Source organism: Marmota marmota, unplaced genomic scaffold (assembly GCF_001458135.2).
Source record: "Marmota marmota marmota unplaced genomic scaffold, marMar, whole genome shotgun sequence".
Classification (NCBI taxonomy): domain Eukaryota; kingdom Metazoa; phylum Chordata; class Mammalia; order Rodentia; family Sciuridae; genus Marmota; species Marmota marmota.
Genome location: NW_026000048.1, coordinates 6,572,355 through 6,587,378, shown reverse-complemented (window position 1 = coordinate 6,587,378; position 15,024 = coordinate 6,572,355).

The following is a 15,024-nucleotide window of genomic DNA, read 5'->3' as shown; positions in this document are numbered from 1 at the left end:
TTTTTTTTTTTTTTTTTTTTTTTTTTTTTTTTTTTGCTTTGGCTATAAATTAGACTCACGAATCTAAAAATATGTACTGAGAAAATGCAATACATTAGGTAAGGACATAGCATTTATCTAAGTTGTATTGATCTATAAATAAGATCCCAGTTAAATGTGAATAATTTTTCTTCAGTATAGTGAACTCTCTCTTACCAATATTAATATTTATCTTCTTTTTTTTCTGTTAAAGTGAATTTGAATGAATAGTGCTCCTGACTCAAAAAGCTTTACTTTCTTATTCTTCAAGGATTTTTAATATTAGAAGGACTACTCCAATAAATTCTATATTTTAAGAGACTCAATTTAAAGTTAATATATATTAGCTTTAACTCCCAAGCTTAATTTAAATGTTTAGTCTTAGATTTTGAGTATTTGGTCTAGTTTCAAAATTAATACCTATGGTATATTATAAATTCTGGATGGTCTGTAGAAAAGGCAAAAAGAAATAGAAGAGGAAAGAAGAGAACAGAAAAGGGAAGAGAGGAAAGAAACAGTGTGGAAGCTAGGTTCTGAAAGATCTTACCATCAGTTGAGTAAATGCTTGTAAGTAACCATTGACAATTCCTATATCTAAAAACAAAGTAGTATCCAGAATATACAAAGAATTCCCTCAATTCATTAATTAAAAAAACAATTCATTACAAATATGAACAAAGCAACTCAAATGAAACCTTTACAGAGAAATTTCTATTAATAGTCAATAAGCATAGAAAAATGCCCAATACTTTGTCATTGGGGAAGATGCAAATTAAAATTATGAAGAGATATCACTACATGCCCACTAAAATGGCTAAAATTTAAAATACTGAGCAATCAGAAATTATATGCACCGCTGGTAGGAGTGTAAAATAATACAACCCCTTTGGGAAACTAGTTTCTTGTCACGTCTTTTCCCTATATCCAACAAGTACACTCCTAAGTATTTATCCAAGAGAAATGAAAATGCACACCCTAACAAAGACTTCTAAACATTTTTTCTAGAAGCATTATTTATAGTAGCCTAAAACTAGAAACAACCTAAGTGTCCATTAACTGAAGAATGGATAAACCTCAGAAAGATTAAGAAGTTGGTATATTCAGTTACACAAAGCATGCTTTTAAGAGAATGAAGACTTCATCAATCAAACCCAAGGGCCTCTTGGAAGCTTTAAGGTGTCTTTCATGCATCTCAACAGAAACCAATGATAGTGAAATGATTATGTCGAAAAGATATGTGGGTATAGCCCTTATCCCATGAAGTAACATCCAGTGAAATTTACTAAAGACTCAAACTGCTTAAGAAAATTTGTTGTAGCAGGAACACTGCCAGTTTGGACAAAAGAAAAGGAGTTGGACCGAAAATGAGGCTGCTGGGCTCCCCAGAAATTTCTGATAAGAAGCAGGCTGGTATCACTTCTCCACTGCAAATATGAGCTGCCTTTCATGAAAATAAAGGAAAAATCAGAGGATGGAATCAAGAGCCCCGGGGGTGGATTGCAGTCTCGAAATTTAATCAAGAAATTTCCGTTTTCTCTGTTGCATTTCCGAATTTCCTTCAGCAGATAGATATTATCTCCTATTTCCCCATTTTTTTAAAACCCAATGTCTGCAATTATTAATCTACACCTGTCCTACCACTGTTTATTTAGAGCAAATAATCTCTATTTAAGCTTCATATATCCACAAACGAAGAGAAATCATACTGCAGCAGCTATGTTGAATGCATTCCATCTAGTCGCCTCATTCCCACGCGGCACTGATTTAGATTTTGAACTTGAGCTGATAAATTTAGATGAGATTTTGGATTTTGAGATGCTGCTGCTGTAGAAAGAGACTCTTGGGAACCTTGGAAAAGTAGATGTATTTTGCATTTGGGAGAGACATAAATCTTTGAGATCTAGGGGACGGACTATGGTAGGTAGAATTCTAACGTGGTCCTCAAGCTTCCCACCATATGGGGTCCATACCTTGTATAAATTCCTTCCCTGGAGAAGATGAGTGAGCCATGAATATATGGGCAGATAAACTGCTGTGACTGGGTTATAAATCAGTTGAGTTCATCATGATAAGATCTTCCTAGTGGGTCTGATCTAATCAGAGAAGCCCTTAGAGAGAAAACAAGCAACAGAAGACTTGCTCCTGGGAGTCTGGAAAGAAAACAATTATGGCCATATGTGAACTACCTGTAGGGACCACATGACCAGGAGCTGCTGGTGGCCTCCGGGAGCTGAGAGGCAGTGAGAAACTGGGACATCAGCCATACAACTTCAAAGAAATACATTTTTCCAAGAACCCTGTAGCTCAGATGAGAGCAGCAGCCCTGTACCACCTCCACTTCAGCCTGGTAGAACCTTAAGTAGAAATTCAGCTGAGCCATATCCAGACTCTGAACCCACCAACACTGTTTTAAGATTCTATATTTGTAATAATTTGTTATGGAGCATTGACAATAAATATGGATCAGTTTCTTTCTTCTTCCTCAAAATAATGCAAAATGTGCAGCTGAGATTCAGACTGAGTCAGAGATGAACAAAATTATTCACTCAGCTCTTTCTCGAGACTGAGAACGATAAGCATGCATGGGTGGTGCACATAGTGGCCTCTTCACAAAATTTAAAGTTATAATGATGGAAATTAAAATGCAGTCAATATTTTTCATTGATATGTGGAAATTTATTTGGTCAATATTTTCAATGAAGCATTTGGTTGAAAGAACAGACACTTTTTTTTAACCATAAAAAGCATACCTGTTAAGATCCCAGAAGAATAAGAGAACTACCTCTTTTTTTTTTTTTTTTTTTTGGCGGTACCAGAAATTGAACTCAGAGGCACTTAGCCACAGCCTTTTTAATATTTTATTTTGGTACAGGGTCTCCTTAAGTTGCTTAGGACCTCACTAAGTTGCTGAGGCTGGCTTTGAATTCCCAATCCTCTTGCCTCAGCCTCCCCAAGTTGCTGGGATTATGGGCATGTACCACTGCATCCAGGCTTCAAGAAACTAAGAGAAGGAGGAGTGTAGAAGGGAGATGGCAGAGGAGAACAGTATGAAAGTTGCCCCAGATGCATTCTCAGACAAGACATCATTTATTTTCTAGGGAAAAGGACACATGGAAGTCAAGTTAAGAACATGGAAACTGACTCTTTTAATACTACCTGCTCTTGTACTGTCTGAAGTCTCCCTCCAGTCCACATTCCCACTCTTGATATTAAAAATCAAGATATTCTTGAATAGAATTAGTCTAGAAATATGACTGCTAAAAATAGGACCAGGGCAAAACAGGTCTTCCTCAGTTTTCTTGACTTGAAAGAGAGGTTTAAAAACAATTACTGGAACTTAGTACCATAGAATTCAACTCAAAATAACCAAGGTCTTTAGTTTCATTTTAACTACACTCCAGAAAGCCTTACATGATGTGTGTCTGTGTGTGTGCATGTGTGTGTGTTCTTCAGGGTGTCTCCATGTAAATATTCTGAATAACAAAGGAAACTGCAACTTGAGCTGAGCTGATATTACAACTTTGAATAATCTTGAATCATGAAGTCTGGTCTCTTATGGCAAACTCTGCTGGTGCATTCAGATCAAAGATGGTATTCCGTCAAAATATCCCATTGCCCTATAGGGAAAACCTGAGCAAAAGACTTAACATTGTTTTATTGCTCAAAAGTATAATAATCTAAAAAGACAAACCAAGAAAACAACTTCTATTTTGGTAAGATCTTTTAAAAGTATCAATGAACAATTTTGCCAATTCCATCATGTTCTTCCGTATGGTTTAAAATAAGTTTCGGTGAATGGCAGAAGAAAGTAATATATTTTTAGGATTCAGAGTGAAGTTATAAATCTACACTTTGTAGTGATATAGACAGGAAGAAGTGTTGTAGAGTTTTACTACCCTAAAACTCTGTGAGCGGTTCATTAACCTTCAAGGAACTACCCTTTGTTACATCCAAAGACAAAGAAAACAAAACTTAATCCATCTCAGGAGTAACCAAGGTAATGAAGACACGTCAATAATACTTTCTAGATTCTAAACTTAAAGTGTCAGCTCTTTGATAGCACTAGAGTAAAATGCATCACAGAATAACCTTCATATTTTATTTCATGTCTTCCCCAGCTTTCTTGCTTACACTGAGATGACCCAGCTTCTAATAAGCAACTAGAAATTCTGTGTAATTCAGAAAGATTCATGACAAGGAATTCACAGAGCAAATTTCAAAAGTCACATTAACGACTAAACTTGGGAGATATTTATCAGCAAAGTTTTATTTTATCCCATTTAAGTGTGCAAGCAGCTACCAAGCATCAATTATATATTTCACACCTGAAATAACAATTATCACTTTTATAATATAATTTCTTCTTTTTTTGGGGGGAGTGGGTACTGAAGATTTTCCCAGGCTGACATTGAACTTGCAATCCTCCTGCCTCAGCCTTCCAAGTCACTGGGATTCCAGGTATGCACCACCACGTCCAACTAATATCTTCCTTTTTATTTTTTTTACACTGTTATCCACTATTTAGCATACAGAAATTCTGTGGAATTATCAAATTAATTCTATAAGATGATAATAAATTTTGCATTCTCATTTCATATACAGAAAAAGTGGTAGGAAAGCTGGGTTACGCCCCAGGTATATAAGTATGTTGCAATGTGGTGTTATCACCATATTGACATCAACTCCATTTCAACAAAACATTTTAATTTGTTGTGTTACATTAATATTTCTAATTTTATCAGTTTTAAACTTTTTCTTATTTTAAATTTTCAGTTTCATGTTTTTAGATATATAAGCATGAAGACTTAATATTCCATTTATAGGTACATAGGCTTAAATAATAAAAACAAATTTAAGTCATTATAAGGCCACATAGTGTATCATATTTTCTTTAAAGGGACTTACATTTTACTGAAATTTGTGGAGCATTGAAGTATAAATTTGTTATGGTTTGAATGCTTGGCCCATTCAAAATTCATGTTGAAATTTAATTGCCAGCATCACAATATTAAGATGTAATGCTTTTAAGAAGTCCTTGACCAAGGGGTTCCACCATAATGAATGGAATCGGTGCCATTATAAAAGGGTGGGTTCCAGCCCACACTCTTTCTCTCCTCACTTTCTCACTCTCCTTCTCACCTTTTGCCATGTTGCAATGCAGCAAGAAGTCCCTGACCAGAAGCCACCACCTTGAAGTACAGATGGAATAAGATAATCTTATAGCTCAAAGGAGAGAAAAGCAAGATGATGCTAACCCCGGAGGAGACAGAACTGAAGGTAAAGAAATAAACATGTCAAAAGAGTCTTCAGTCATCTAAAAGGCTGCTGCCTACTCAGCACGTTTTCTTTCATCTCCCCAAGTGCTAGAATTGTACCCAGTTGTGCTGAAGCCATCTACACGTGTGCACACAGGCACACACAGAGAAGCAGGGTTGTGGCAAGATGAAATGAGCTACCTTAGGCGGAAATGAATTTGACACAGAATTCCATGACAAGTTGGGGCCCAGGACATGGGCAGGAAGGGTAGTCTAGAAGACCATGAAGTCCCTTTCTGTTCTGAGATTCTCTAACTCTTCAGGGAAGGGTACTGAAGTTAGGAAGACAGAAGACAAACATCATCCATGTCACCGTTTCACCAGTTCTGGATCTTTTTGAGTTGAAACCTCAAAACTAGGCAGTATCTTGAAGTATCAACCAGCAGTTATGAAACCCAAGAAAGCTTCTGAGTAACTGAAATGAGAACAGGGAGGAGAAGAGTCAGGCTGATGGCATGGTGGATGAATGCGTGGCAGTCTCGCCTCTTGGGGAAGCCGATCCCCCCCGTCCCCTCTTCTCTTTGCAACACTTTTTGGATTGAGAATCTAGTTCCCCAGACTTCCTTTCCATGGTCCACCTGCCTGAAAAACAAACCAACCTATTAAATTAGTTCCTTTCTCACCCCAGAGAAACCTGGATAGAAGAAAAGGAATTTTTATTGGTCAAATGGAGCCACCACACAAACAGTAGATGAACTAAAAAGAAAAAAAGCACCTCACTCTCTAACAGAGCTGGCAGAAGGTGCAGAATGAGCATCTTCAACAAATGAACATCCCAGGGCACTAAAGCTGACAGATACCCAGAAAATTATGGGGATGGTGAAAATGGGCACATTTTCACATTTCTATAGTACAACATCAGCAGCTGGAAAAAAAAAAAAAAAAGGTCCACTGGAGTTACAGTAAATAAACATATATACAACAACTTCCCCCTTTTTTACAATACAAAAGGCAGAAATTCCAGTGTCAAAAACTTGTGAAGTGTTGATTAATGAAAAAACATATTCAAAACTATTTTCTATTTCCATGAAGAATATAGGGAACATTCTATAAAACCATATTGATTCAACATATCTAAATGCAACTTATAGTATAAAATAAATAAAACAATCCAGAACTTATTTTCCCCTGGTTCATGGACTGTCAGAGAAAAATGGAGAAAATATCCCCAAATTATGCCTGATGGCCACGTATTTCCCTCACCCAGTGACTCCAGGTACGTCTATCGCTTCACACTCTCTCGGCCACCCTATTAATAATACAGTCCACCTCTCCCTCTTCCAAGCCACATCCCTCTAACTCTGTCCACTTTTTCTTTTTTCCATAATTATCTTCAAACCCAAAAGATTCTTTATTTCTTTATTTTGTTTATGGCCTCTTTGCTAGAGTGAGGACAGAGGATCCGATCTCCGGATACGTGTTTATTAATATATTCCATGCCCCAAACTAAAGCTGTTTCCTAGAGGCACTCAGTCCATATTGGTGATGGAGTAAATGACATTTTTCTATCCTTTTTCTGGTTCCCACCTCCCTACCCCCACTTAACTGTAGATTCCTTAGACCCAGGAATCACCTCTGCTGTGTGAGAGCTCAGCCACACCATGAGCACCTGACCCCACAATCAGAAGCTGGCCTGACTTCACAGCCAGGCTCTGTTGTTTTCCTTTAGACATAAACCATCTCAGAGAATACCAGCCTGGAATACGGGTACTCTGAGACCATGGTAAAGTGGGATGAAGCAGGCCCACTTCATCGTTTCATTGAAGCACAGACAAAAATATGGTCACTCCCTCAGCCAAAATGAGTGGCTACTACTTCTTTACCAATGGTGGCTTTCTCCTTGTTTAGTCTCCCCTCCCTACATTTTTAAGATTTACTGAGATCACAGTCACCTTCTCCTCAAGAACAAATCTCGGCTTCCTGAGACCCTTTCCCCACTGACTCCCTCAAAGCCCACATCCTGAAATTGGTGCTTTGTAAATCCTCTTATGGAACCCTTCCATTCTCCCCATGGCACACGTCTACCTTGGTGTAATAAGTAAAAAAACCCAGGGGTGTCTTTGGCGGCTGCTGGATGAAAATCAATGACAAAATAAATATATTAATTAGTGCAAGCATTTCATAAATTACCTGTCTAGGAATTCCTTAACTGTCTTCAATATAGCACAATTCCCCAAAGCCATTACAAGGAAAGCAATCTCACCTTCCCACTACTCTATCAAAAGCGACAGATCCTCCCAAATCCAGGAAAACTTCAGGAGACTTTCGCCAACAGAATTTAGTCATCTGAAAGTAAACCCATCGATCAGGGGTGAGAGATGTGGAAAAAAACCTATGGGAAACTATTACATTATGTAATCAGCCACATTGTACATATACTTGTGTATGTCACGACCACAGAGTCATCACTTAGAAAAACAAGTTCAAATTACATCTCTCATCCACAGCCAGCTCCTTTCCTAAGACATGGATATAGAGGGGATATCAGCAGTTCATCTAAGAACAAAGTCATGACTTTAAAGTCCATGTTATACAGATGCAGAGCAATGAAAATAAAGGCACAGAAGGAGTAGGGGTTTGAAAGTTGATTCTTACAAACATGGTACAAAACACAGAGAGTACCAGACACTCATCAAAGGGGATGAAAACAGACTTTATTCAGTTTGTTGCTGTATAAAAGAGTCCAGCATAAACACTTTATCTCCAATCTGCACACAGGTGATGGGGTGTTTGAAAGGACAAGTGGGGAAGGGAGACAGGCAAAGAGCAGGGGCTCAGGAGGTAGAGGCTGACAAGTACAAATTTACAAGAAGCAGGACAAGGGGTGGATCCCCGGGTTTAGATGACATGGCCCAAGTTAGGCCCGACTTTCAAGTGTTGACTGGAACAGAGAAATTGTCTTGGCAACCTTGAGCTTTGGCAGGTAAGAACTTAAGGGGACCAGACTCCTAAGGGCACGGCCTTGACCTTAGAAACTGTTTGCTGTTTGTTTGAGTCTTTCAGTGTAATAGGGAGCGGACACAACTGATTATGCTGAATCTGCAATCTTCATAGACCAAGGCCAAGGCCTCGATGAGAAGAGGGCCTGAAGGAACCTGCATTTGATCTTTGTTAATAGTAAGACTGACCACAGGGTGTGAAGGCACACACCTGGAAACCCAGCAGCTCAGCAGTCTGAGACAGGAGGATTGCAAGTTCAAGCCAACCTCACCAATTTAGCAAGGCCCTTAGCAAGTTAGACCCTATCTCAAACAAAACAAAACAAAAACAAATGCTGGAGATGTGGCCCAGCAATAAAGGGACCCTGGGTTAAACCCCCAGTACCAAAATAAAAATAAGACTGACCAAACTATCCAGCTTGCCAGGCTGGAGACCGATGCTGGGTTCACAAAATCTGGCTACATCAATCAATAACTGAGAAAGCTGCGAAGAAAGCACGCAAGCACACAAAAATACCTTTTCAAAATCCAGGATGGCTCTTGAGCTTAGGGGTTCATTGGAAGGAGAGAGAGCTTGCACCTGGATTCTTTATTTTTTAGGAGGGCACACAAAGGGAGGTTCAATGGAATGTTCTTTCCAAATGAGTCAAGGGGTCAGGTTTCAGGGGTTGCGTCTAGCTTCTTGATGTCTTGTGGTTAGCAGATTGACTGACATCTTGGAAGGCCACACCCGTCTCAGATCCTGTGTGGGATCATAGGAAGAGCGAGTGAAAAGGACACGTACGTCGCACAGCCCAGTCAGGGAAGCAATGTCAGTCCAATCCCCTCATGGCTCAAATGCTCATAGCTCACACACACAGCCCAGGGCTGGCTCATAACACCAAACCATTCTGGATCTGTTTCCCCAAACAACCATCACATATGGCTTCTCTCAACATCCTGAATACAGGTATAGACTATAATAGACACCAAAGCTATCTCCACAAATTTCCCCCTTTCCTTCCCAGTTTGAGTGCATCTGTCCCCATCTCAGCCTGTGTGTATGTAGGGGAGAAGGGACACAGAGGGAGGTTGGTGGGTCTTTTTTTTTTAATTGTCTGTTTTTGGAACTGGGGGTAGAAACCAGGGCTTTGTGAATGCAAGGCAGATGCTTTGCCATTGAGCTACATCCCAGTCCTTGATGAGTATTGAGCCAATCAGGGTGGTCACCCTTCTTGGCTTAGGTCTTAGCACGTCAGCGCATCCCATTTCCCCAGCCACATGAATTCAGCCACCCAACTTGAGAAGCTCACTGCTACTGTGAGGTGGCTGTGGGAGGTGACCCACTCTCTTTTCAGGAAGTGTGTTTTGCAGTCATCTATCTCCCTTTATGAGAGAAATCAGCCCGAGGAAGAAGCTCAACTACAGAGGAAGGCAGAGTGGAGGGAACTTTTGGGACTAGAACCACAGCTCCAGTTACCCAGAGCTCTAAGCGAAGCCTACTCTGCCTCCAGCCATTAAGTCCCCCTTTCTGTTTAAAACGGGCTGACTTTGCTTTTCTGTTCCTTGCAATTAAAAGCATCCAAACTGAAACATAAATCTTCATCTGATCTTCTGGAGGGGGATAGTGCAAACCGAGGATAAAGTCTTCATCTGTTTTCAAGGGAAGTATAGCTATAAATGATACACACTGAATTGCTTTGCAATTTAATGATTTGATGTTTCACATATACAGGAGATAAATTTCCAAACTTACAGCTCCATCTGGAAAGATGGTAGGTAATGGGGGCCAAAGAGGGTTTACAGGCACCATCCTTTGTACTGAGTACATTGCTTCATCTGAACACCTTTTATTATCCCCAGCAGTAATTGGTTGCTCCTAAGTGTATGTTAAAATAAAATTAGTTAGTGAATAATGAATCCGTTTCAATTCATGTACCATAATGATGTCAATTTATTTGAATGGTTGGCTTTAAAAGCCATTGTATTGAACTGGGCATGAGTACATAGACATGCAAGTGCCTTTTCTAACCCTGTGTTCTCAACATTCTCATCCATTATCTCCTAATTAAACAACAAAGGTTCCTTGAAATGCCCCAGTTAGACATCATTACCAAGCATTTTGCATCATTTGCTAGATTAATGTGACTAATTATACAACCTGCAGCAATGAGTCAAGACCTTGGTGAAACAGTAGAAATGAGGTGTACAAATCCCTTCATGAATTTTTTTTTAAATCAAAGCAAGTTCATTCCTAATTGATAAACTGGGTTTCTTTAAACGTCAGTAGCTCTCTTTCCCTCTTGGGTCACTGGAAGCTCTAAAAGGAGAAGGGATGACTCATAACTCTTGGGAATTAGTTCTCTGAGACACGTTGGATCCATTTTCAGCTCTAGAGCAGTGAGCCCTGGGCTGGGTCAGGATACAAGATACTGCATTAGGTCTTCTCCTAGAATAGATTAGAAAAGCGCATACGAAGAAAAGTCTGAGAGGTACTGTGTGTGGTGGAGAACCATTCATGTCTGAAAGGAAGAAAGACGAATTTCGTGGCTTGAATACTGATCTCTGAGAACAAACCACCAGGGTTCACATCCCAGTCCCCTCCCTTCCTTTGTAACCTTTGGGAAATCATTTGACCTTTTTGCATCTCATTTTTTTCATCCTGTAATATAGAAATAGTAGGAGTATCCCTTATATAATGACTTGGGAACTCAGTGCTAACAAAGTACTCAGCCCCAATACTTATTACCAACGCTCCATAAACATGGGGATGTTGTTCTGCAGAAAGGATAATAGCTCTGTTATTAAAAAATGAATATTAATGTAAACAAGTTTATGCTTCCATTTATCCTTACTGCCATCTTAGTGACGTTAAAAGACAAAATTACAAAAAATTCAGCCAAAGATCTGATTGGCTTCTACCTGCAATTCATGAAGCAGAGCAGCCTCCATTCTGTGAAATAGAATGAGAGCTCCCACGGTCAAAGGATGGTTTTGCAACATGGGAACAAAAAGATAGAACAATGAAGGAAGAAAAGATGATTGGTTACTATCAGGTTACTTCATGTTAGGTTTTGAATGGGTTAAAGCAGAGGGTGTTACTGTAGTCCTAGGCCAGCGGCCTGACTCTGGAGACCCAAAAAATCAGGTGCAGCCACTTGTCTCAGATACTAAACAGAAAAGGTAATAGTGAAAAGTATGAAGGGAACTTTAATGAGCATCTACACTGGGAGATACAGGGCACCCATGTCCTTAGCCCTGTCTTCCAGGGGCTGACCATGACTTCGAGGGGAATGAGGGCAGGAGTGCACCGCCAAAGGCTTTTCAAAGCTGCCAAAGCAGGTGAACTTGATCAGGTGTGATCTGGTCTATCAGAATCTCACAGGGCCTTGACAGCAATAGGAACATTATTGTTGCCTGGGAGGTAGCTTCCACTCATCACAAGATACTTATCAATCAGATCTACTGTTCCTGGAACCCAATGTGACTCAGAACAAAGGAGACAGATGCAAAACAGAGGCAGAAATGCCAAATCCTGCTTCTAGACACCCATTGGATATTTGCAGGTTTTATTTCTTGAACAAAAGTTTCCTGGAATAGAAAAATTATGTTGATAAATATGGTGGAATAAAAAAAGTCACCTTAATGTGGACAAAAAGTTGTGTGGGTTTTCATCTTTAAAAAATAAAGTAGAAGCTAATTCAAAACTCATTTCCATAGAAAACTTTCTATAATTAATTTTGACAGAAAACCTCTATTTTAAATGTTATTTTGTGTAAAGTACTCCTGAAAATCTTTGTATTCATTTAGTACGTACTATCTATGCATAAAAGAAAATGAACCATGAAGGAAAAAAGTTGTCCTTAGATTAAAATTTCTCTTCAGAGAATCCTTATTTGCAAAATCAAGAAGCAAGTTACCATAGTGAATAATAAAGGATTTCATCAAGGTTCAGTCTTTTGTTTAGGATGTTCTTGAGTTTTATTTGAGGGTGCACAGCTGAAATCTTTTTTTTTTTAACAAGGGAAGGGAAAAGGCATTAACAAGAAAATTGCAATGATTCTTCCTCCTTACCAATCATTTGATTCCACCATCTTTTCTCGTCACTTAACAATTCTCATGGCTTCACATCCCTCCTAATTCAGTTTATAATCTATAGATCAATAGTGCAACTGCTACCATTGCTAAAACTTCAAATCTCTAGCCCCTCTTCCTGGGTCTCACTTTGCAAAACGCCATCCCTCACCATATACCCCACAGTTGTAAGCTGGGAGCTGTCTCAACTTGTATTTGCCCCCACAAAATTCTTGGTTATTTTTGATAGATAACCTAATAGTGAAAGTTTGAAGTGGATGAGGTTGGTTACACCTCCACACAAGTCCTCCTTTAGGTTCTAATAATAAAATCAAGTGGAAGATCAAATATTACCACAATGTAGACATTTTACATATAATCAAGCATCAGTAAGCAGACGGGAAGGCTAAGTTCAGTGAAGTCTCAGCTTTCTGACCTTTTAGAAATCCATCCACACTGGTGTGAGACACTGGAGACAGCAGATACAATAGTTCCAAAACAGGATTCTGTTCCCCTCACACTTGCCTCTGGGCAACCAGAAAACCTCAGACCCCTGTCTAGACACAGAGCCCCGCAGGGACACCCTTAGCTCCTGTAAGTGTAGGCAAGGTCTCCTTGAACCACTGATCTCAACACTGAAAGTGCATTGCCAACAAATGAGTTAATTTATGAGCCTCCAATTGCGAAAATAGGAAGTCATTTTCTTGTTTTCACGAACGCCTGTCCCTCACCTGGTGCAGCTTTGGCCCAGCCTAGGAGAGTGCAAAGTCACCACATGGATGGCTCAAAGGAAAGCATTCTTAACAGTGATATTGCCAACTGGAAAAAAGTCTGGTGTTGATCAGGAACAAAGGGAGCTACATTGCTTTCGATAAATGACCACGGAGCATGGCCTTTCCAACCTCCCTAAAGGGTAAATTTCTAACAAGGCAACTGAAGGCTCCCAAGAGCAGGCTTTTTCCATCTTTTCAGCCTGAAGGAACACTTGAAGTGATTTTCAGGTCACAGCTTAAAGACGTACGACATGTATGGCGTGTGCTATATGTACAGGGAAATTTGCTTTTCTAATTGGAAACTAGCAATCCATTTTTAAGCAATCTTTCCTGGGGAAAAAAAAGAATAGATAAGTAAATCTAGTCTACCTTTTTAAAATTAAGCTCTTCCTTTCCCTTTCAAACAATGTTTAAAACTCAGAAAACAAATATAATGAATTTTTATTATATAACTTGGCTTAAGCCAAAACAGAATTTAACCTTTCTAAATTTGGCTCAATGGATTGAATTGAAAGGAAGATAACAATTTTTCTTTAATTAATGTTATTCACAGGATTAAAATTAATCAACTACCAAAGACAAAACTTCTAGAATCTCAAGTCAAGGGAATGTGAATAAAAATATGGCTTAGTACATGATTTTAATGCTTGGAAAAGAAGAGTTTCTTACTGGCTGATAGAATCAGGCTTACATACAGGCTTACTAATAACAAAATTATAAGTATTGATGTATTCAACTCTGATAAATTTAAATATGAAGTGTTATTTTTGAAACTGAAAAAGATATAATGAAATATACCCCTGCTTGTTTGATACAATCCTGTGTTGAGTTAGAGGGAAGAACACATGGTTTTCATTTTCAACTGAAATGTAACTTTTGCAGTTGTTGTTGGTGTTTATGAAATAACAGAAAACTTGTCCATATGTGTGAGAGGTTGAGAGTGCAACAAAATGTCCCTTGGTACCTGAAACCCAGGACAGTTATCTCAGGAAAGATCCTATGGCCCCATCTACAGAGTAGGATCCATCTGCAGCTATAGTTCTTTCCCATCTCTACAAACTGTTTAGGCACAGCCAAAAATTCAGAAGACGTCTCCCTCATTTGCTCATGCACTTGCATTTAAATATGGTTCAATTTTATTCTGGGTTCTTTCAGATTCTTCTCAATATGAATTAAGACTTACTACTACCCTCAGGCGCAAGCAGCAATGGAAGCATCTCAATGATCTTTTGCAACATAATTTTTTCCAAAAAATTCAGTTTCCTTTTATGTACAAAAATTTTTGACATTTTTAGTGAAAATATTTTCTCCAGGGCTTTACAGAGATTTATTCAACATTCAACCGGCTCATGTCATGAAAAACATCTGCTAATTTGTCTAGCGTTGGCAAACCGTTCTTCATCTTCAAAGTGCCCTGGAAAACTGGCTCTTATATGATGTTGAAAGCAATTCTCAAGCACACCAATGATATTTCTATTTGGAAGAGAAGATTGTGTCTGTGAGCTTCCACACAATTCTCTAAAATATTTTTCAGTGGAACTGATCTCTGTTTAGTAAAGCTAACCGTATCTGCAACCACACCCAAAACTTTCATTATTCCTTCGCCAATGGTGTTTTATCCCAGCACCAATTTCTGGACAAATTAGTGCATTGTGGCCATGTCAAGATTTTTTCATTCCACAAAAGAAGCAAAGAAGTTTATGGAACCAACTATAGAAGAGGCATTATCAGTACATATGCCAATAAGTTCCTCACAAGGATGCTTTGTGTCAAAGGACAGGAAGATAAAATATAAACCTCATCTTGACCTTTGCTTCTTTTGAGCAGTTTTTTCAGCTAGAAATATGTCTTGAGTCTCATCATTATTTAAAAACCTTACAAATGACATAATTAGTGTCAAACTAGTTGAGAGGGCTGCTTTTATCA